This window comes from Spea bombifrons, chromosome 3 (assembly GCF_027358695.1).
Source record: "Spea bombifrons isolate aSpeBom1 chromosome 3, aSpeBom1.2.pri, whole genome shotgun sequence".
NCBI lineage: Eukaryota > Metazoa > Chordata > Amphibia > Anura > Pelobatidae > Spea > Spea bombifrons.
In genome coordinates, this window is record NC_071089.1 from 72,499,340 (window position 1) to 72,519,048 (window position 19,709).

The window sequence follows — 19,709 nt, forward strand, 5'->3', positions numbered from 1 at the left end:
AAAGCAAAGTAGACCCGAGCGACTAAATACAGGGGTTTCAAGCCAAGATTCTGTAGGGAAAACCACTTTTTAGAAACAACCCAGATCAGATGGGAATGAAGAAGACATGATGCATGTCTGAGATAAACACTATATAATGACCTTTCCTTTCTCCTAACCCGTCAGCACAGAATGACCACCAGTCTAACTCGCAGAACGTATCGGAAGCTTATGTACAGATGTGCCGAGACTAATCATGATCACATAACTCCCGAACCGGGGTTCATTCTGGATATATCGAATTTGAGGAGGCTTGCTGTTCTGCCAGCATTTCAGACAGAAACACTGCAAAGACCTTCAAAAGTACAATCTATTTGCTTCCCTTCAAGTAAGCTTTACATTATAACAAACATCAAATACTCAGGCAATACAAATGTCGGAAGAAATGATCTCTGCCTCAAGGTGGCCACAAAGACAAAAATGTTTTGTGGCAACATTAAACACACAAAAACAGAGTTCACTGCACCAAAAATAAAACTGGTTCTTCAGAACTCCAGTCCACCAGGACCATTAAACTACTTCTTTTCTCGCAGCCCTCGATGACCTCATGTTTTTCTCCAAACAAAACACTGCTATTGAAACTTTTTAAGGAGAAAAACAAAAGATCCTCCTATAACGCATGTATTTTTAGATAGCCTTGCCTTCAAATCAAACTATAAAGTGTCTTACGTTCTAAAGAACTCCACATCTAAGAGTACGAGCTACACTCCAAGTCTTTTCAATTTACCGAAAACAGCAAGAACGTGATGTTGGATCATTTACTCAAGAAAATGTGAACATTCCCAGTGTGTGGGAAGGGACAAAGTGCATTACAAATTGTAACCAACAAGGCATTGCTAGTGACAGATAAACAGAGCTGAGTGGGGGGAGACATTCTGCACATTCTTCTCGCTAAAATTCTAACGCGACATGCTCTTAAGGAAAATACATGAAAACGCACACTTTGTTATAAAAATACAATGCAAATCTAGGAGCGTACGTTCCAACAGATAATTAAAAATAAACAAGAGCAAGCTTTGTGAATTAAGATCATAACTGGGTATATGCATCGGTGTGACATTCTGTTCATGCTTTTCGTGCGAGGCATGAATACCGAGAAGCTGTTTTGCCGCAGCACTTGAGCCTTTGCATGGAATCTAGAATCACTCGTAACTTGGTAGCTTACAAAAAAGATGGGAAAAAATAACGGTTTCCAATATTTTCCCCATGTTGCACTTACATTGTTCAGAAATCAATTCCGCTGAAGTATTAAAAGTGCTATTTTTCACTTCCATGTACATACTCCAAAAATTGTTGGGCAACACAGAAATCCCAGTGCAATTCATTCGGAGTGAATTATAACCACCGGTTCTAAGACGATGAATTTAAAGTTGGAAGCATAGAAATGTTACTGAAAACATGTCGCTGTGAAAGCATCAATCTACTATATACCGTATTTGAATGTTTGGTTTATAAAGAACATTAATACATAGGTTAAATTACAAAAATATGCCTTATTCAACTATGAATTTTGAGTGGGTTCTGCTCCATATGATCTGCCTCAGTCTTCTCTGCTGCGCATCACAATATAAGTCATATCCTTGAATGCCATCTCAGAAGGACAAAAGGTGCCTGTCAGGAGACTATGGTGGCTTTGCTGGCTAGGAACAGATCTCCATAATGTAAATGGGCTGACTATGTGGCCCAACTGGCCCACTGAATAATGGGATAAAGGGCAGCCTAATCACTAAACAGAGCTATAGGCTCAGGTTTTGCAGCAGAGGGGCTGCTCACCCCCACACCTGACCAATAGACCTGGTCAACCATTCCATTCCATTCATGTCAGATACTTGGTTCATATCCTGTAACAATGTTAAAGCATCTTTCCAGCTGGAAAAAGTGATAATCACCAGTTCACAAGGTAGTTACTCATCAGGTAATGAATAAACTTGCTTTTCAGATGGATCCTAAAAGGGCAGCGATGCCCAGCATTTTGTTTTTACAGGCCGCAATGGGGGCAACGCTTTAAGTATTAAAGAGTGGTATGTTACGAAGAAACCTGTACCGTGCACAATGCTATGCCAGAATTAACCCTGCCACCCATCCTTCCCATTCTAGACTGCTATTCATGCTAACGTGCACAGTATAAGGAGACCGGTGAAACATTAAGTCATTTATAAGAACATGGAACTCAAGTGACTGATTGTTTTGTTTGCAAAACGTCATAAAAACGTCAACATTTGTATTCATTTATATTACGCGATTAAAGTTAGAGCTCAAGTACTGGCTAATATAATACAATTGCCCTTTGAAGGAAGTTACGGGAGACTGTGCTGCCTTCAAGGAAAAGGAAAAAAAAAAACACAGACATTGCCGATTCATCACGTAGTAAAATCACTTTGCATGCACTGCCGTACTGACAGTATAGACAGCAAAATGAAGCCAGGAGCAAATCAGTGCTTTAAGTGTGAAATCCAACTCTACCAACTTGACCTCTGCTCCTTCCCTTTGAGATTTGGCAACACACAGCTTATACAGTGGGTTTTCTCTTCTGGAAATAGCGGGTTTTGAAGACTACAGTAACTGTCTTCAGGGCAACATGATAGTGCTAACAATAGCGGCTCTTTTCCAAGTAATGACTCAAGATTTGTAGTGCTTAAAGGAGGACTGTCACTGTATTCTAGCATAACTACATTCATTAAGTAAATCGAATCTGTGCTTTTTGTTTGACGATCAGTGATCTGGAGATATTTAGCTTAAACCTTGACCTCCTGGAATCAATCAAGCCTCTATGTGGAAGGAAATGTATATCTTCCTTGTATCTCCCCCGTGCCTTATAAAGCTTGCCTGAGCCAATTAACAATCAATATAAAAATAGGGAAGGAAATTAAGTTGCCTTTTTCCACGGTAAACACATAAGACGGACTTTTACTAGACATACCTGAAATATAAATACTTGCCTATTTTATTATGTGCTTAATGTCAGTAATAAGATAAATTCAGTCTATGCGACTCAACCAGACCTCCTCAATTTTCCTGTTCAATGCACCAGAAATAAAACACATTACAAATATTAAATTAAATTAAAAAAAATGTGTGGCCAATCAGGATAAGGAGGTCAGCAGATATTCTGGGGTGCATCATGCAGAAAAAGTAATTGCAAACTTATCTACGTATAAAAAAATCTGTTAAAAATAAAACCTAACGTACATGAATGCATAATATTTTAATTTAATATTAAATTTTCCTCCATTTGGGCTAAAAAAAAAAAAAATACACCGCATCTCTGTTTCTTACCAATGTTTTTTTGGATCAATACGGCTATATCCACTTTCTTGTTCATTATTATATATCCAGTCTTATAATAAGATAACTCTCCCTTAATGTTGTTCCACCTGATGCAAAAAAAAGCTGGTCACTGCTTGCTTTACGTTAAAAGGAAACAAGGTTAATAACGCAGACTATTATGGTATTTTTTTAAATGGAAATAACACATAATTAACCAAATTGCACATCCTTAGGTATTTGGATACTTGACATTTTTAAGCAGCTAGCCAGCTAACATACCACAATATTTTCTTATTCCCTGTCATTACGCAGCAGCCCACAATAACTTTGCTGCCTACAATCTATCTCGTTTACTAGACTGGATCCTATCGTTGCCAACTAAATGCTTATGTAGAGATCGCAAAATGTGCATCCGAAGAGCATACTAAAAAAACATTCCAAACATCCAGAGTCTGTAATAGAGCTGCAGTAAAGCAAGTATGTGGTCAGAGCAGCATCCAGTACATAAAGCTACACCCTGAACGAACATCCCTCCCAAGCAGTGGTTTCTTCTGATTATAACTTCATCATGTTTTAGAAGACCAAATGCTGTGTAACAATTTGAAACCGGGAAGAAATTAAAAAGTTAAAAACAAAGCCGAAGGGTTTTTATGCCCTGAAAAAAAATGTACTTTTTTGTACTTTTTACCATATGTTGTCTTTGGTTTTTTTTCAAGACAGGCAGGGTTTTCTATTGAAGCCATAAAAACACACAAAACATATTAGTGCTAATATGTAAACCAAACCTATACCATAATAGAAAAAAACTTGTTGCATTGCTCAACGTATGTGTGTGTGTGATCAGCAAGCAGGGGTAGCAATCAGAGATCTCAACTCCTCCAGTGACCTTATAGTGGGTGTCAGCACAAGACTGGGCATTCATATTGCTGCTGTGTACTGGTAGCCTGATCTCCTGCGCTGCAAAAAAACAGGCATGGTCTACTGGTACGTCCTATGGGGCATCTTGCCTCACCTTTGATGCATGTACCAGTACTTCTATAGGGTAGAGAATGGGTTAAAGAGGTATTGCCTCACCAGGACACAAAAAACTGCCCTGCACTAGCAGCACTTCTGTACTTGTGACAGTAGTCTTGTGTTTTCTGTACACAACTGTGGGCACCTGAAGCCACCGGCACTTAAAGATGATGGCGGTGTGTAGCCACATCTCCTCTTGGTTCAATTAGCTAGTAAGGCTAGGAGAGGATGTTTAATATGCCATAAGTCTCCATCAAGTTGAACAACTCCGGGAAGCTTCTGTAAGGTTTGTTGCTCTGAATCTCCCCGCCAAGAAGGTTTTGGAATGCACCAAAGTGAAAATTCTAAGCTATGTTCATCACGGCCCACAGTGCGTCGTTCTGTACTTCAGAGATGTTGGTTCCAAAAGGATTTTTTCTACTTACTTACTATGTAAAGCCTCAACTGCCATAAAGATATACTGAAGTAGGGATAGCTAGGCAAAAAAGTATTACTCGCACAAAATTTCACGCACACATCAGCACAGAACAAAATGCTCTAGTGCGTTACATAACGGCAGGTTACAATGCTTTGACTCATACCTGTGTGCTTTAAACAAGGTCATTGTGAATGAGTTAAAGTTCCTCAGGCGTCTCACTGATTTCTAAACTCTACAACAATGCCACACCTTTGCCAAACGGAGAAGTAGTCAAAGCACATATGCTGCTAACACTTTTGGCATAATGGGGCTTAGCAGAAATGATTAGTCATAGTAATAGGTAATGTGACATGATTATAAAGAGCCATGACAACATTAAAATTGTTCAATGAGTGTCAATCCTTTGTCCTACAGCAAAGATTTTACTAATTGAAGAGACATCTGTTCTTATGTGAAGAGGAACAGAAAGTCTGCAGTACTGGAATAATTAAACTACAGACAAATGAATTGAGTTATATAAATGAGGATAAAGATCTAGCCAACTGCTTAAATACTTCTGTACTTTTTTTTTTTTTTTTTTTTTTTTTTTTTTTTTTACAGAGGAGGACGAGGGTGAGGGACCCTTGTTAGCAAAGAGAAATAGGGTGACACATAAAACAGCTGTGTTTACAGAGGAAGAAGTTTACAAAGTAAAGACAGACAAAACCATGCGACCTGATGGAATACACCCAAAATTCTTCAAAGTGTCCCGATAAAACTGCTGGCTACAGGAATTGTTCCAGAAGACTGTAAATTAGCAAATGTACCGGTAGTACCACTGCACAAAACAAAGGTAACTGGGAGGAGCTACTGAGATGGAATATCTAGATTTCATTAAGGTATTTAACACTGTCCACCATAGAAAACGTATAGATAAATGGCAGTCTTTGGTTTTGGATGTCAAAATAGTTGAGTGGATAAGGTAATGGTTGTCTGACAGGAGACAAAAGGTTGTAATTAATGGGGTATCTTCAGAGGAAGGACTTGTTACTAGTGGGGTACCGCATGGATCAGTATTGAGACCCATACATTTTCATATTTTTACTACACAAGGTCTTACTGGTAAGGTATGTCTTTTGCAAATAATACAAAGGTCTCCAACAGGTTAGTCAAATTACAAATGGAATATGTAAATTAGAACATTGCAGCTGCAGTTTCCAGTTGATAAATCTAAACTAATGCACTTGGGATGTAAAAATCCCAAGGCAGAATACTGTAGAGCACTGGGGACACTGTTCTCTCAGTGAAAAACAAAGAAAAGAATTTAGCAATAATTATTTCTGATGTAAGCAGACAATGCCATAAAGCGTTGGAAAAAAACAAGCAGGATGCTGGGTTGTATAGCGAGAACTATTATTAGCAGGAGTAAGAAGCCGATTGTGCAACTTTCTCGATCTCTTGTCAATCCTCACCTAGCATGATGCGTACAGTTCTGGAGACCCCATCTCCAGAAGGATTTGGACACATTGAAGAGGAGGGCTACAAAAATGTGAAGTGGTTTGCAGGATAAGCATTATCAGGCAAGATCTTAATATGTATAGCTTGGAGGAAAGAAGAGAGAGGGGTGATCTAGTAGAAACATTTAAATATTTAAAGGGATTTAACAAAGTACAGGAGGAGGAGCAATGTTAGAACAAGAGGTCATAGTCTACAACTAGAGGATCAGAGGCTCAGAAGTAATGTAAGGAAGTTTTACTTTACAGAGAGGATAGTAGATAAATGGAAGACTCTCCCAGCAGACGTAGTGGATGCTAATATAATAAGGACATTTAATCATGCATGGGCTAGACATAAAGCTTTCCTCACTATAGGACAAGACCAATGACTGATAGGGAATTAAATCCCTCACATCAGAAAAAATGGGCAAACTGCACGGGCCAAATCGTTCTTATCTGCCATGAAAATCTATGTTTCTATATGGTGGTGTTCAAGGGATGACATCACAGAACGCTGCTATGGATGAATTCCTTGCTTAATCACTGGACTACACCTTGTAGAATATGCAGTAAAATTAAGTGTCCACAAGTACCACCCACCAATTGAAAAGTACAATCCATAACAAAATGATGTACACACAAGAATGCACCACAACATATATGGATTTTCGTTTACTAATTAATGTTAAATTCTTGGGACTAGGGCTGAAACAACTAATCGATAAAATCGATAATAATCGATTATGAAAATCGTTGGCAACGAATTTCATCATCGATTAATCGGATCGATTTTTATCGATTACAAAAAGAGGTTTTTTTCAGAGCAAATGCTCTGAAAAACCCCTCTCTTTATATAATCCGACCTCAAACAGAGATCGGATTATAACACCGGAATCCAGATCCCCCGCTACGCTGCAGGGGACCTGGATTCCCCTCACTGTCGGCCGGTCTCTCACTTCCGTCTCTCTCTTCCGTCTCTCTCCCCCTCCCATCTGCCTCCTCCCCCCTCCCATGCGTCACTCTGCCTATCTACCCGGCACCGTTACTGACAGGAACTTTCCCTGCAGCTTCATAGAAGCCACAGTGTAAGTGAAGGTGAGTAACGGAGTCTGTCTGTGCGATGCAGACCCCCACCGGCTAACAGAGAATCATCCTCTCTGACAGCCGGTGAGGATCTGCATCGCACAGACAGACTCCGTTACTGCCCTTCACTTACACTGTGGCTTCTATGAAGCTGCAGGGAAAGTGCCTTCAGTAACGGAGCCGGGTAGAGAGGCAGAGCGGTGTATGGGAGGGGGGAGGAGTCAGAGGAGTGTATGGGAGCCACCCTCCAATACACCACCTTGGCTCCTCCCCCTCTCATACGCCACTCTGCCTCTCTACCCGGCTCCCTGGTGTCTTGTCAGAAACGGAGGTTCACAGGAGGCAGAGTGGAGTATGGGAGGGGGGAGGAGGCAAAGTGATGTATGGGAGGGGGAGGAGCCAAAGCGATGTATGGGAGGGGGAGGAGGCAGAGTGCTGTATGGGAGGAGGCAGAGTAGAGTATGGGAGGGGGAGGAGCCAAAGTGATGTATGGGAGGGGAGGAGGCAGAGTGGTATATGGGAGGGGGAGGAGGCAAAGTGATGTATGGGAGGGGAGGAGCCAAAGTGATGTATGGGCGGGGGAGGAGGCAGAGTGGTGTATGGGAGGGGGAGGAGGCAGAGTGGAGTATGGGAGGGGGAGGAGCCAGAGTGGTGTATGGGAGGGGGAGGAGCCAGAGTGGTGTATGGGAGGGGGAGGAGCCAGAGTGGTGTATGGGTGAGTTATAGTGGTGTATGGGGGGTATTATGAATTTTTAGGGCATATAGGGGGTATAAGGCATATGGATATTAGGCATATCAGGGGGGCATAAACATATCTGGGGGTAAAAGGTATATCAGGGGGCTCAGTGGCATATAGGGGGTATAAGACATATCGATATTAGGCATATCAGGGGGGCATAAAACAAATCTGGGGGTAAAAGATATATCAGGGGGCTCAGTTGCATATCACTGGCATATAAGGAGTATAAGGCATATCAGGGGGCACAGTGGCATATCAGGGGGCACAGTGGAATCTGGCATATAAGAGGTATAAGGCATATATGGGGGCAGAGTGGCAAGCTGGGGGTCAGATGTGCATAACTGGGGGCAGTTTGGTAAATAAAAAATTTAAACAAGGCTTTTTTCTCAGTTTTTATTAAATATGAAAAATAGTTAACATATGAATTAATATTTACTAATACCTTTGTATTAAAACCTAGTTTGAGAAACACCTTGTTTGGGTTCTTGTAGCTTTTATTATTATGTCAGTAAAATAAGAAGGTGAATAGAGAGAGGCCATTACAAAGAGATGAAAGTGTAAATTGTACGTTTTTTTATTGCAATTTTTCTTCAATTTAAAATAATGTATTTTTTATCCGATTAATCGATTAATCGACAAAATAATCGGCCAACTAATCGATTATTAAAATAATCGTTAGTTGCAGCCCTACTTGGGACTGTTTTCTATTTGAAAACATGGTTTCATTTAGGCAAAATAAGGATTAGATAAAATTCCAGGAGTAGACAACAACAGGTTTTATCGTGGACAAGTTCACTGGATGCCCTATAAACACCAATGATTTCCAAAAGCCTTGTCACAGGCATTCTGCTTCGCCCTATTCCAGCCATTAGTACGGTAGGACAGTGACTGAGTGGTTCACAATGTTAGACACAGTTCTAATTCATTTTCTGCTAACTAAAACTTTGCACTAACTTGGCTTAAAGTAATAATAGGGGTAATGAACGGTGGAAATTAGTTCGAAATATTTTATGAAGCTTCACACGTAGAGGAAGTGTTCTGTCATATACCAAACTTCAAGCAGCAGCCAGAGTATGATATGCGTGGTTGACAAGTTGCAAATGGGAAATTAGAGACCAGCTACTTAACACATTGGTTAATCTTAGGCTGGCAGGTTGTCTAAGATGGCACAATTTACAGAACACTCATAATGTATAGAAAAATAAGACATAAAACTACAGTAATACTATAGTAATAGAGCTCCTAGAATTCTCCCTGCCCTGAAACACACAGTTGCAATCTCTCACTTCAACATTTATTATAAAGGGCTAACCTAGAAAGTTTCTACACTAAGAAAGTCTCCACCGACCCTGCATAATGCATAGATCAATGTTGTAAGGAGACTTTGAAGAATTCCAAGCTCTTCCTGCAGCAGAAGCCCATGGGAGTTGGTTCTTCATGATGTACCCTGAAGGAGCTGAAACACGACTCTCATGCAAACATGCCTTGTCAACATTCCTTTTAGTAAATAAACGTCATTAACCATTTCCCCACTGTGGAGGGGCAGATATACTAAGTGGTATAAGCTTCTTAATTAAGAATAATCTTAAAACTGAGATATCACAGTAAAATACCTTGAATGAGAGGCAGCAGAAACATTAGAAAGGAAGATGAGCTCCAAAAGGTAGGGATCCCTTTAGGTAATTCACATATAATATTTAAAAATAAAACATTTTGTACAAAGAAAATTAGCAATACAAGCTACTTTATGTACAAAAAAATCAATATGACCAATGAAAGCACAGGTAGCTGACCATAAACAAGGGAACCATGGCTTAATCACTTATTCACATATGGGTCCACGACTTGCTTAAACAACACTTTCCCCTATAAAACTAGATAAGTGTTCAAACCGTTCATTAATCACAGTAGAAAACATCTTAACGACTACCTTAGATTGCCTGAGAGAAATGTTCCAGCAATTATCATCACTAGTAATTAGATTGAAAGCCAATTCCCAATACAGGTACCATGTCTATGATCTAAAAGGGAACCCTCTGCATAAAATGTCTCCAAGTGTGCAGAAACGTAAGGTTTTCTCAGATGTCTACAACTCCAGTCCATGAGGACCACAATCAGCCCAATGTTTTAAGGCAGCGATACCCAGAATTCCTGGCCTGTCGGGCCCTTGATGTCTGGAGTTCTGCAGAAATATTATAACATCTTATAAATGGACAACAAAAGGTTATTTTGGGTCAAAAGTTGTAAAAACCAAAAAAAAACCATTATTGGCTATTTACTATTAGTTTCTGATGCCATATAACATACTGTACATATTACATGGGAATTAATTGAATTCTAGATCTTTAGTCAAAGCATAGCTGACTCAATAAATGAATAAATGAAATGGATGGTAATGTTTAGGCTCGTGTTTGGATAAACATGATAAGCTGCTGAGTGCACTGATGTGTTTGATGTGAAACCAAATCCAGAATGGGCTCTTGGAGGAAACTTCAGACTTGGCTGATGCTATCTATCAACAAGACTTAGCAATTAAAATAATTATACTGTTCGGGATCCGCACCTAAAGTCATTGTGTTCCAGTCCGTTTCCATCCAAAACAGCACGGATGTTAAAAAGTGTACATACTGTACATACCGCCAGTGGCAACAAACTCTCCAAAACCCGATACAGACAGCATCCGAGCGGACAGACAAGCAGTGGGATTGTGTTGCATGCGATAAGTTGTTTCAGTTCTTTGTTTTCTAAGAAGGCTCAGTCTACCATTCATTATTGAAAACTACAATGGGCTGCGACAACCTATGCTTAGCCAGCTGCTGCACTCCAACTACCAATACCCTCAGCAACTGGCTTCTAGTTTACAGCTCAACCCGTCCAGCATATGTTTCCACTGAACACCTACATCCTAAACAGCCAAATAGCAGCTCACGAGCCAGAAACACTACTGCCATGATGCTCAGCCTCCATCATGATATTTGTAGTTACTAAATGTGTGTGTGTATATATATATATATATATATACACATATACATATATATACACATATATATATATATACACACATACATATATATATATATACATATACACACACACACACACACACACGCTACATAGAATATCATGTAATTCACTAAACCAGTGAGGGTTAAAAGCCTGACCACCTCTATATTGCATAGTGCATAGTCCAGCTTGGCCCTTCTTGAAGAATAAACTTGCTTTGCTTGAATAATGCGTATTAAACCGATATTTAAATGTCAAAATGAGTGTTCAAAAAAAGAAAATGTAATATTATATTAATAATAATAATGTATTTACAGAATGCCAACAATTTACAATACATATATTCAAGGGGTATGACAAAACAGAGCCGATATTCGTCTATTTGGCTTATTAAATAATACATCTACTTTGTCGTTTTTTTAGTAACATGCAGCAAGGGATTTGCACCGTCCTTTAAAAGGATGTTTAGCACCAATCCTATACCTGCTTGCTTCACATGTACTATCGCTTCCTCCGTGTAATCTTCTAATAGGAATAATATTCCATTGTCAGATCCTGTATGCTAGTCATTTATTTGGAAACACTTTTCAAACCTCTGCTTTATAGACTTCATAGGCAATGGGCCATCACAGGGGTTTCCCCAGCTTTGCCAAGTAGTTCAAACAGCCAGCAGTATAAACGTTGCCAAAAACCTAATTTTCCTTTCTGCTACACATGAAAAGATACATCATTATTTGCCCGAGTTAGGAATTGTATTCTCTGTGCTTTGTAGAGTTCACAGAATGTTTTAATAATTCTTTTGCCATGCAGAAGCCGAGGAGATCACACAGCCAACCCTGCAGCTCCCATCAATCTCAGACGGCAGGGATCCCTGGCTGATGGTTTTGCAAGTTAAAACAGTGCTTTTTATGTGAGAGATAGAAAACATAAAAGAAAACCCCTACAAATGAGTACAGAATCCCACCATAGAGACTCTCTATACTTGGCTCCCCATATGAAAGCCAACTGACAACCACGGCAATAACCATCTGCTTACTTCTGGGTCTTTTAACTGCTACAGATGACGATATTATACATGACGGCTTTTGAAAGTATTATTCCAGGCAGATCTGGACAGCGTACATGCCCCTGCCGTACAGGAAATGGGAAAATAAACAAACATTTCAAAAAACACGCAGCGATGAGCTTACCATCGGTCAGGAAATGGGAAATCTTACGGAGTAGATCGTTGGCAGGTTACATGCTAAGGGCTGGAAAAGAATCAAAGGTCATTTTGCCTATTTTGCCTGTGTCTCTGTGTGTCAAGATTAATAAAGTTGCAAAAAGCTGGTCTTCGTAGGATATATCATCGGAATTCCAACATCATAGTAAATCCATCCCTTTGGCTCTGACGCAAGACTTACACAAAGACCAAAATAATAATCACAAATATATATATATATATATATACACATACATACTTTTGTAATTAAAAAATCAAATAATTGATTTTAAGTAAAAATAAAGAAAAATCTAATATATTGTTTTATTTTTCCCATACAGTTATGCATGTTACTCCATGCTACTCATCATAGCAATCATTGTCAAAGTTGGTTTCCAGGAAGAAACAGATTTTCTTCGCATTGGAAGCCTGTAAACAGCCCTTTTTTTACAGCCTCAACCATGATTGGGGATATAAAATACAGCCATTCTTACAAGGACAGTGTTATACTTCACGATAGCTATCTTACCAATGCCATAGAAGGTTAATCTTATCACGGTTTCCTTTCGCATGCCAAGAAATAAGTCAGCTATCCGCGCACGCACATGAAAATAGACTGTAATAGATTGTAAGCTTGCAAGAACAGGGCCCTCTTCTCCTTTGGTGCCAGTATGTCTCAATGTGTGTTAATGTTACTGCCAATTTAAATCTTATTTTTAATTTTAAACTGCCTACTGATTGCGTTACAGAATCAGCTGGTACTCTATAAATAAATGTAATATAATAAAATATATGTGTTATGCCACTTAAAATTTATGACATGAAACATTAAAAACTATTTTATGGTATTTTTAATAAAAAAAAAATTACAATCCCACCTCCAATTACATTGGATATAGGAGATGTAATGTAAAGCAATATCGTTACCTGCAAGGTTACCTACTGAAGCAGTTATGAAAAGGGTAAAATGATTTACTTATATATTCTGAGCCCTGCTTTTGGGAGAAAATTATATTGAACAGATAATGATTAAAATAATAAAACTAATTGTGTTTAAACTCTTTTGGGGTAAGACAATATATTGCGCTACTATACAATGTATAGTACAGAACACAGCACACGTTCTGATGCAGATGATCCCACTTCCCTCACATATCTGCTCCGTGATGGACACGTCCCAAGCATCACCACCAACAACGTTAGAAACATAACGCCAACAAACGTATGCTTCAGTAAACTCGCATATGGCGGCCATCAGAAATGACACATCTTGAAAAATAAACCAAGCCTTAAACTGCGTCTCAAATCAATAATCAACCAGGCATTACCAAATACAACAATGGAAAAGTAACCAGATATGCTATGTTTGTTATGATTATTAGATACAAAAATGTTTCCAGTTACTGTGTCGCATGGCGGAAGAGAGATTTCCCTTAGGTTACTATAGTTAAAGGGGAATTGTCGCCGTCACAAATCCATTAGTTTAAATCCGGATTATTACCTGTAACGCGACCTGTCCGTGTAACTGCTCATGGGAGCTGCAGCCTGTGGTAGAACCAGCATTACCTGATCAATTTCCTGTCCTGGGGTCCATGACTTGGTCCACACCCAACCTCAAAGAGGCCGGAACCAACCGACAAACAACACAACCACCCAAACTACTAGAAGCAACTCAAGAACTTCTAGAAGACCAGCATGAAGAACCTGCTTAAGCTAATACATAATGCATGCGGCTGCCGTCTCCTAAAAATATACGCGGCTCTAGAGTCCTGTATGGGAGTAGCAGACCATCCCACGATAATGCCGGTTGTGAAATATGCACTTACTGGTTAGCACTGTTGCGTGTCGCTGGGTGTGTGCAGAAAAGGTGGCACGGGATTTCTATTTATAAACAAAGAATTCTGGCTGAGATTTCTGTGATCAGTCTGGGAAGGTAAGTTTGCCAATGGGTCTCAACACACAGCTCCAATTCCCGGTGTGTATTCCCCCAGGTCCATACTGCCGGACCAAGGCGGTAGGACCTATCCAATTTAATTACATATTAGCGTAAGTATATATCGTTACATGGTAACAAATTTGTTGTGGGATAAATTAATCGGAGCATTTCTATATATTTTTTTTACGGCTGGTACACTTATGGACACAAATGAGAGACAGCGTTTATTATCATCCATTAAAAAGTGGCACTGCTGCTTTATACTCTGTATATCACCCTATTTCCCCAATAAAAATGAAGGGTTAATCATCACCTCTGCTAGTCTGTGAAATGGAAAACTGAAACCTAAAAGTATGACTGTACCTATAAAGTAAAACTGTCTCACCCTTGTTATAAAACAAAATTAGAGTTGAAATAAAAATATTTACATTCACGTTACATCATAACTCTATAGATCCACTCCTTAGTATTAACAATAAAAATTGGACAAAATAATTGTAAAAAAACATTATAAACACATTATAAATCCACGGTAATAAACTGTATTTGTTGTTTACACAAGCAATGCTGCCTGTAAAAAAAACGACAGCTTTTTACTAAATTCATTGATTTCTTTTTGGAAAATCTGTAATTATTTTGGAAATGTTTTCTTTAAAAAGTTCACTTAAAGAAGCGGCAGACCGTGGCAAAACCAGCATGATCAATTTCCTGCCATTACATTCTCTCGCTTCTCCTCCCCTGATCTTACTAAGACCGCGTCGACAATCAAGAGCAACGTAACAATAGGTGAGAGATGATAGAATAGGAGAAGCAATGAAGCAGATACTGAAAAAAGAAGATATTATTCCTCGTGGGGTTCTTTTTTGTTGCAGCTTGAAGAACTGTAACACGTTATGATGTCATACACATGACAAAATATGTTTTAGGAACCTGGATTTAAGAAGTAGCTATTTGTAGGATGAAGTAGAGCATTTAGAAACTATTGAAACATACAGGGGACAGGCATAAAGCTCTCCCGAATCTAAGATGAGACCACAAGTCAGGAGGGACGGGCAGAGTAGACGGCCGGAGGGTTCTTATCTGCCGTCAGAGTCTATGTTCCCGGCAGAGAGAGCTGCGGAGTTAAGGCGAAGTAAGGAGAGGACGTTTCTCTTGGGTTCGGTTATTCCTGAACTCTGTTAATTAGTACAAGAATGGAGAATGAATGACACTGTTACCCTTGTACCCTGACTCGGAAAGCCGTCCGCTGCCGTTATCAAAGAAAGTATAATATGAAGTCGTTCTACGGGGCGTAATAACTTTATGCGAGGGGATCTATTTATCTAATAAAATGTTTAATTAGAAAATTCATAGATTTAAAGAGAATCTGAATAGATTATCTTGGTAGCCGGAACTAACATATAAATGGAAGGCGCTGGCCACCGGCAGCTAGAATTAGTCAAGCTCTAACTACTGGCCTTAGAGAGAATATAAATGCATTGGGGCTTATTCACTAAGGGGAGAGCGGGTCGTGAAGGTCTATCCCTGGGGCTGATATGGCCCTGTATAATGTGCAAGGAGGCTGAATTTGCTATACATGGTACAGGGCCAGAGCCTCAGTGATGCTGGTCCCTCAGAGAACAGACCCCACGGATTGGTAAACAGCAGGTGAAAAGTGAGCGTTTCCAGAATGTCAGTGACAGGAGGAAGTGAGGAAGCAGGAAGGAAAAAGCACTCTGGAGCGGAGTGAGTAAAGCAAACTTTTCCGAATGGATTCACAGGGAGATCCAGGAAGGAGAGAGAGCACCGAGCCCAGCAGGGGGGCTGTGTACACAGAGGCAAGAGAGAGCAGACTGTCCCACACAGACAGGGGGGAAGGCCCTGTGACAGGCACAGGGATGCATGGAAAGCTAGCACGGCCTCACTCACCCCGAACGCCTCCAACCCGCGGACACGGAGGGGACACGGACAGCACGGGCTCACTCAGTGTCTGACCCCCACCCCGGAGCACTCACTGCTCAGCCCTCGGGCTCCGGTTCACCCAGCTCGCCGCCCAAGTGCCGGGACACAGACACTGTGCTGACGTCAGCGGGCGGACCCACAGCGAGACTGGGAAGGGAAGGCGGTGACTGGGAGCAGCGCTCAGCACCTGGACAGGGGCAGGGAGGGGGCGGTGGAACAGTCACACCTTACCCCATTATATATATATATATCTATAGATCTATCTATCTATATATATTTTACATTGCACCTCATTGTAAGCATCCTTATTTTGTATAATATATATATATATATATATATATATATATATATATATATATATATATATATATATATATATATGAGATATAACAGCCTGTGTCTTTTTATCCCAGTGTCTGATTATGTGCCTTGAGCTGAACAGATATCCGATCTGTGATCGGTTACAGCATTTACTGTGCTATTAATTTACTGAAACATACAACTTGACAGCAGATAAGAACCATTCTGTCCACCTAGTCTGTCTGGTTTTAGTTAGTCTGAGACATTAATCCGTCGTTGGTCTCCTCTTGGATTCAGTATAGCCATATACCTATCCCATGCGTGCTTATATTCTCGTTACATTAACTTCTGCTGGGAGGCCGCTCCACGTACATACCACCGCCCCAGTAAAGTAAAACTCCCTTACGTTACATCTAACCTTATAGACGATGACCTCTTGTTCTAACATTTCTCCACCTTTGAAACAAACTTCCCTCTTGTACATTGTTAAATCCCTAAAAAGTATTTAAATGTTTCTGTCACATGTCACCTCTCCTCCATGCTGTTCGCATTGAGATCCCTGTGTCTTGGAGCATGGATATCATATCTCTGTGTTTCAGGGCAAGATTTCTACTACCGTTTTAAAGTGTTTTAGGCCACTCCACCGAAACGGTAACCACGAGAGAGGCTGCCGGTCAATGTCTACTGTAAAACATGGCCAGCACATCGAACGTGGCTCAGTGTTTAATCTGCGTAGACAATAAGGAGCTCGTGCATGCTTTCGAAACAATGAAAATGTAATTAAAGCACTGGCTTATGCCCACGGCTCTCCAGGAGCGTCTGAGTTTAAATGAATGATTTCTCAATTAGAAGTAATGAACTGCACAATAAAATGATAACCCTGACAACTTTCCGACTCCCATTACCTGGACCCCCCCCCTTGTGAGATGTGGGTAGGAGGTCCTACTGATGTAAGTTGGCGGCCTGCTGACATTGCGGGGGGTCGCGCTGACATCAGTGGGCGATCCTGCCAACATTGCGGGACACAGGCTATTTTTAATGGAGAAGAGGGTGAGGAGTGGGGTGTGCCGCTCCTGTGACCTGGAGTTTTCCCCGTACTGACCCGAAGTAGCGGAGCTTCACCCGGAGTGAGAAGCTTTATTCAGCGGGAAAAGTGGGCATTTGCCCAGGGCCCACTAACCTTCGGGGGCCCACTGGTTCTAGTTTGGGGCTAGGGTGACCACATGTCCCAGATTGCCCGGGTAGCCTCAATCCAGGACAATGCCTTGTCCCGGAATGAGGAGTCTGAGGCAAAGGATCCCAATGGCAGGAATTCTGATTGCAGATCTTAGCTTACCCTCCATCAAAGAATACCAAAACACCCGCACAGATACATCATACTTATGCTCATACACACACCCTGACACACGTATGAACAAACCCTGACGAATGGCATCTATTCCTCGCTAAAGAATTAATTAGTCTGAATTGCTCCTGTGATGCACTGCATTAAACCGCTAGTAAGGAGTTTATGAAAGTAGCCGCTAAACACACATTTGTAATAAACGCACCATTGTGATATTTAGAACATGAAACCAGAACTGCCGCTTGCTTTATTGTATTGATAGATCTCTGCCTGGAGACCTTGAGAAGCAGCTGCTGCTGGGACTGGGATAGGTTCTGAAAATAAAATGAACAAATGATACTTCACAAAATATGTAATGCTTTCTTGACCTTCCAAATGAGTACATCAATTATATGTACAAAAATAAACCTGAACTACTTTGGGTATCGCTAAATGCTCCATGGATGTCCACAAGCCCTGCCAGGGACACCTTGCCTATGTATCCGTCACATGGGCATTATACTAGAAATCTCTAAAGCTTAGAGTCATTTGAAAGTTATCTCCTTTCTCCTAAAGCACCCAGACAACCAATCAGCGAGTTAACGATAGGGAAGAGAAAAGTTAATGAGGAGGAATATTCCCGCAGATCCTGAGACAAAGAAGGTAAGATGTAGGCATTCTGAAACATACGCATTGATCAAACAATACCGGCTATAGGCTTACTTTCCATATAGATCTAGGATTAAGAAGAAAAAAAAAAATTGTTAAGGATGGTGACGATCATGCAATAAATGTAAAAATGGTTGGTGGGGATTTTGAATTTGTGTTACATACGGGTGTTAGCATTGAAAGTGAAAATTCAAGTTAGGAACCAAGGGTTAGCTGCCATAATAATAAAATAAAGAAACTGCCCACAGTGAATTAAGAAAGCCCCACCACGACCAGCCTCTTCACTGCCACAGAAGGCACTTTGCGCTTTTAAGACATTATTTTGTGTCTTAAAGGCCTGTAACACCTTCTATTGCAGTCTATGGAGGCTGTGCTGAGCTAAACTGGGAAACTTGGGAGACGTGCAAATAAAGAGAAAGGAGAGAGATGGAAAGGAGAGATAAAGAGGATGAGAGATATACAGAAAGGGTAGAGATAGGGAAAAAAGGCAAGACAAAGAGTTAGAGAAATAAAAAGAAATTGAGAAAATTGACAGACAAAGAGAAAAGGGAGATATAGAGGAGGAGAGGTAAGCTGGAAAAGATAAAGAGAAAAGGGGAGCTAAGATAATGAGAAAATGGGAAAGGTAGGAAAAAAGGGAGCTATAAAGAGGAGCTGAGATAAACACAAAGGGGAGATAGGGAAAAGGGTGAGAGAAAAGGGGGGCAATGAGAAAAGAGAGGGAGGGGCAGAAAGGAAAGAAATAACGTGAAAGAGGATAGATAATGAGAAATGAGAGATATGGTAAGAAAGGGCAGAGAGAGAGAGTGTGTGTTTGCATTTTGAAAACTTTTATGTTAGAGCAAGTATGTGTGGATGTGTGTTAGGGCAAGCAAGTGTGTGGATGCAAGGACAATTGTAAGCCAGGATATTTGCGAGTGTGAAAGTGCGTTTGTATGGATGTGTGTATGAGCACACAGCTTGTTTATAGGCAGACAACTGTAAGGGTAGAGTATGTGTGTATTTTGACAGTCTATCCATTACTGTTACAGTTTTGGGCCTAAAGGGTATAGAATGAATAAAGGATACAGCGAGCCAGGCTGAGAGAGCCTTAACTGAGAGGAGACCTCTGTGGGTGTAATCTGTGTGCGGGGTAAATCCTGCGGGTGCAATTTGGGCATACCCTGGGTGCTGGGTATATTCTTGTGTCTGTGTGATCTGGGTGATGGGTAAATCCTCTGTCTGTGCAATCTGGGTGCTGGGGAAAGTCCTTATGTACATATGATATACATTTTAAACAGATATAGTATATGTGTATGTG

General features: G+C 40.5%; 1 protein-coding gene across 2 annotated transcripts in view; it reads right to left on the reverse strand.

Annotated features, from left to right (window-relative positions):
- The window catches only part of MYO6 (myosin VI), a 117,795-nt gene extending 101,557 nt beyond the window's left edge, over positions 1–16,238 (reverse strand). For both annotated transcript variants that reach the window (XM_053461088.1, XM_053461087.1), the window contains exon 1: positions 16,084–16,238. The gene's annotated coding sequence lies outside the window, so the exon portion shown is untranslated. The remainder of the gene's footprint in view (positions 1–16,083) is intronic.
- Between the last annotated feature and the right edge of the window lie 3,471 nt (positions 16,239–19,709).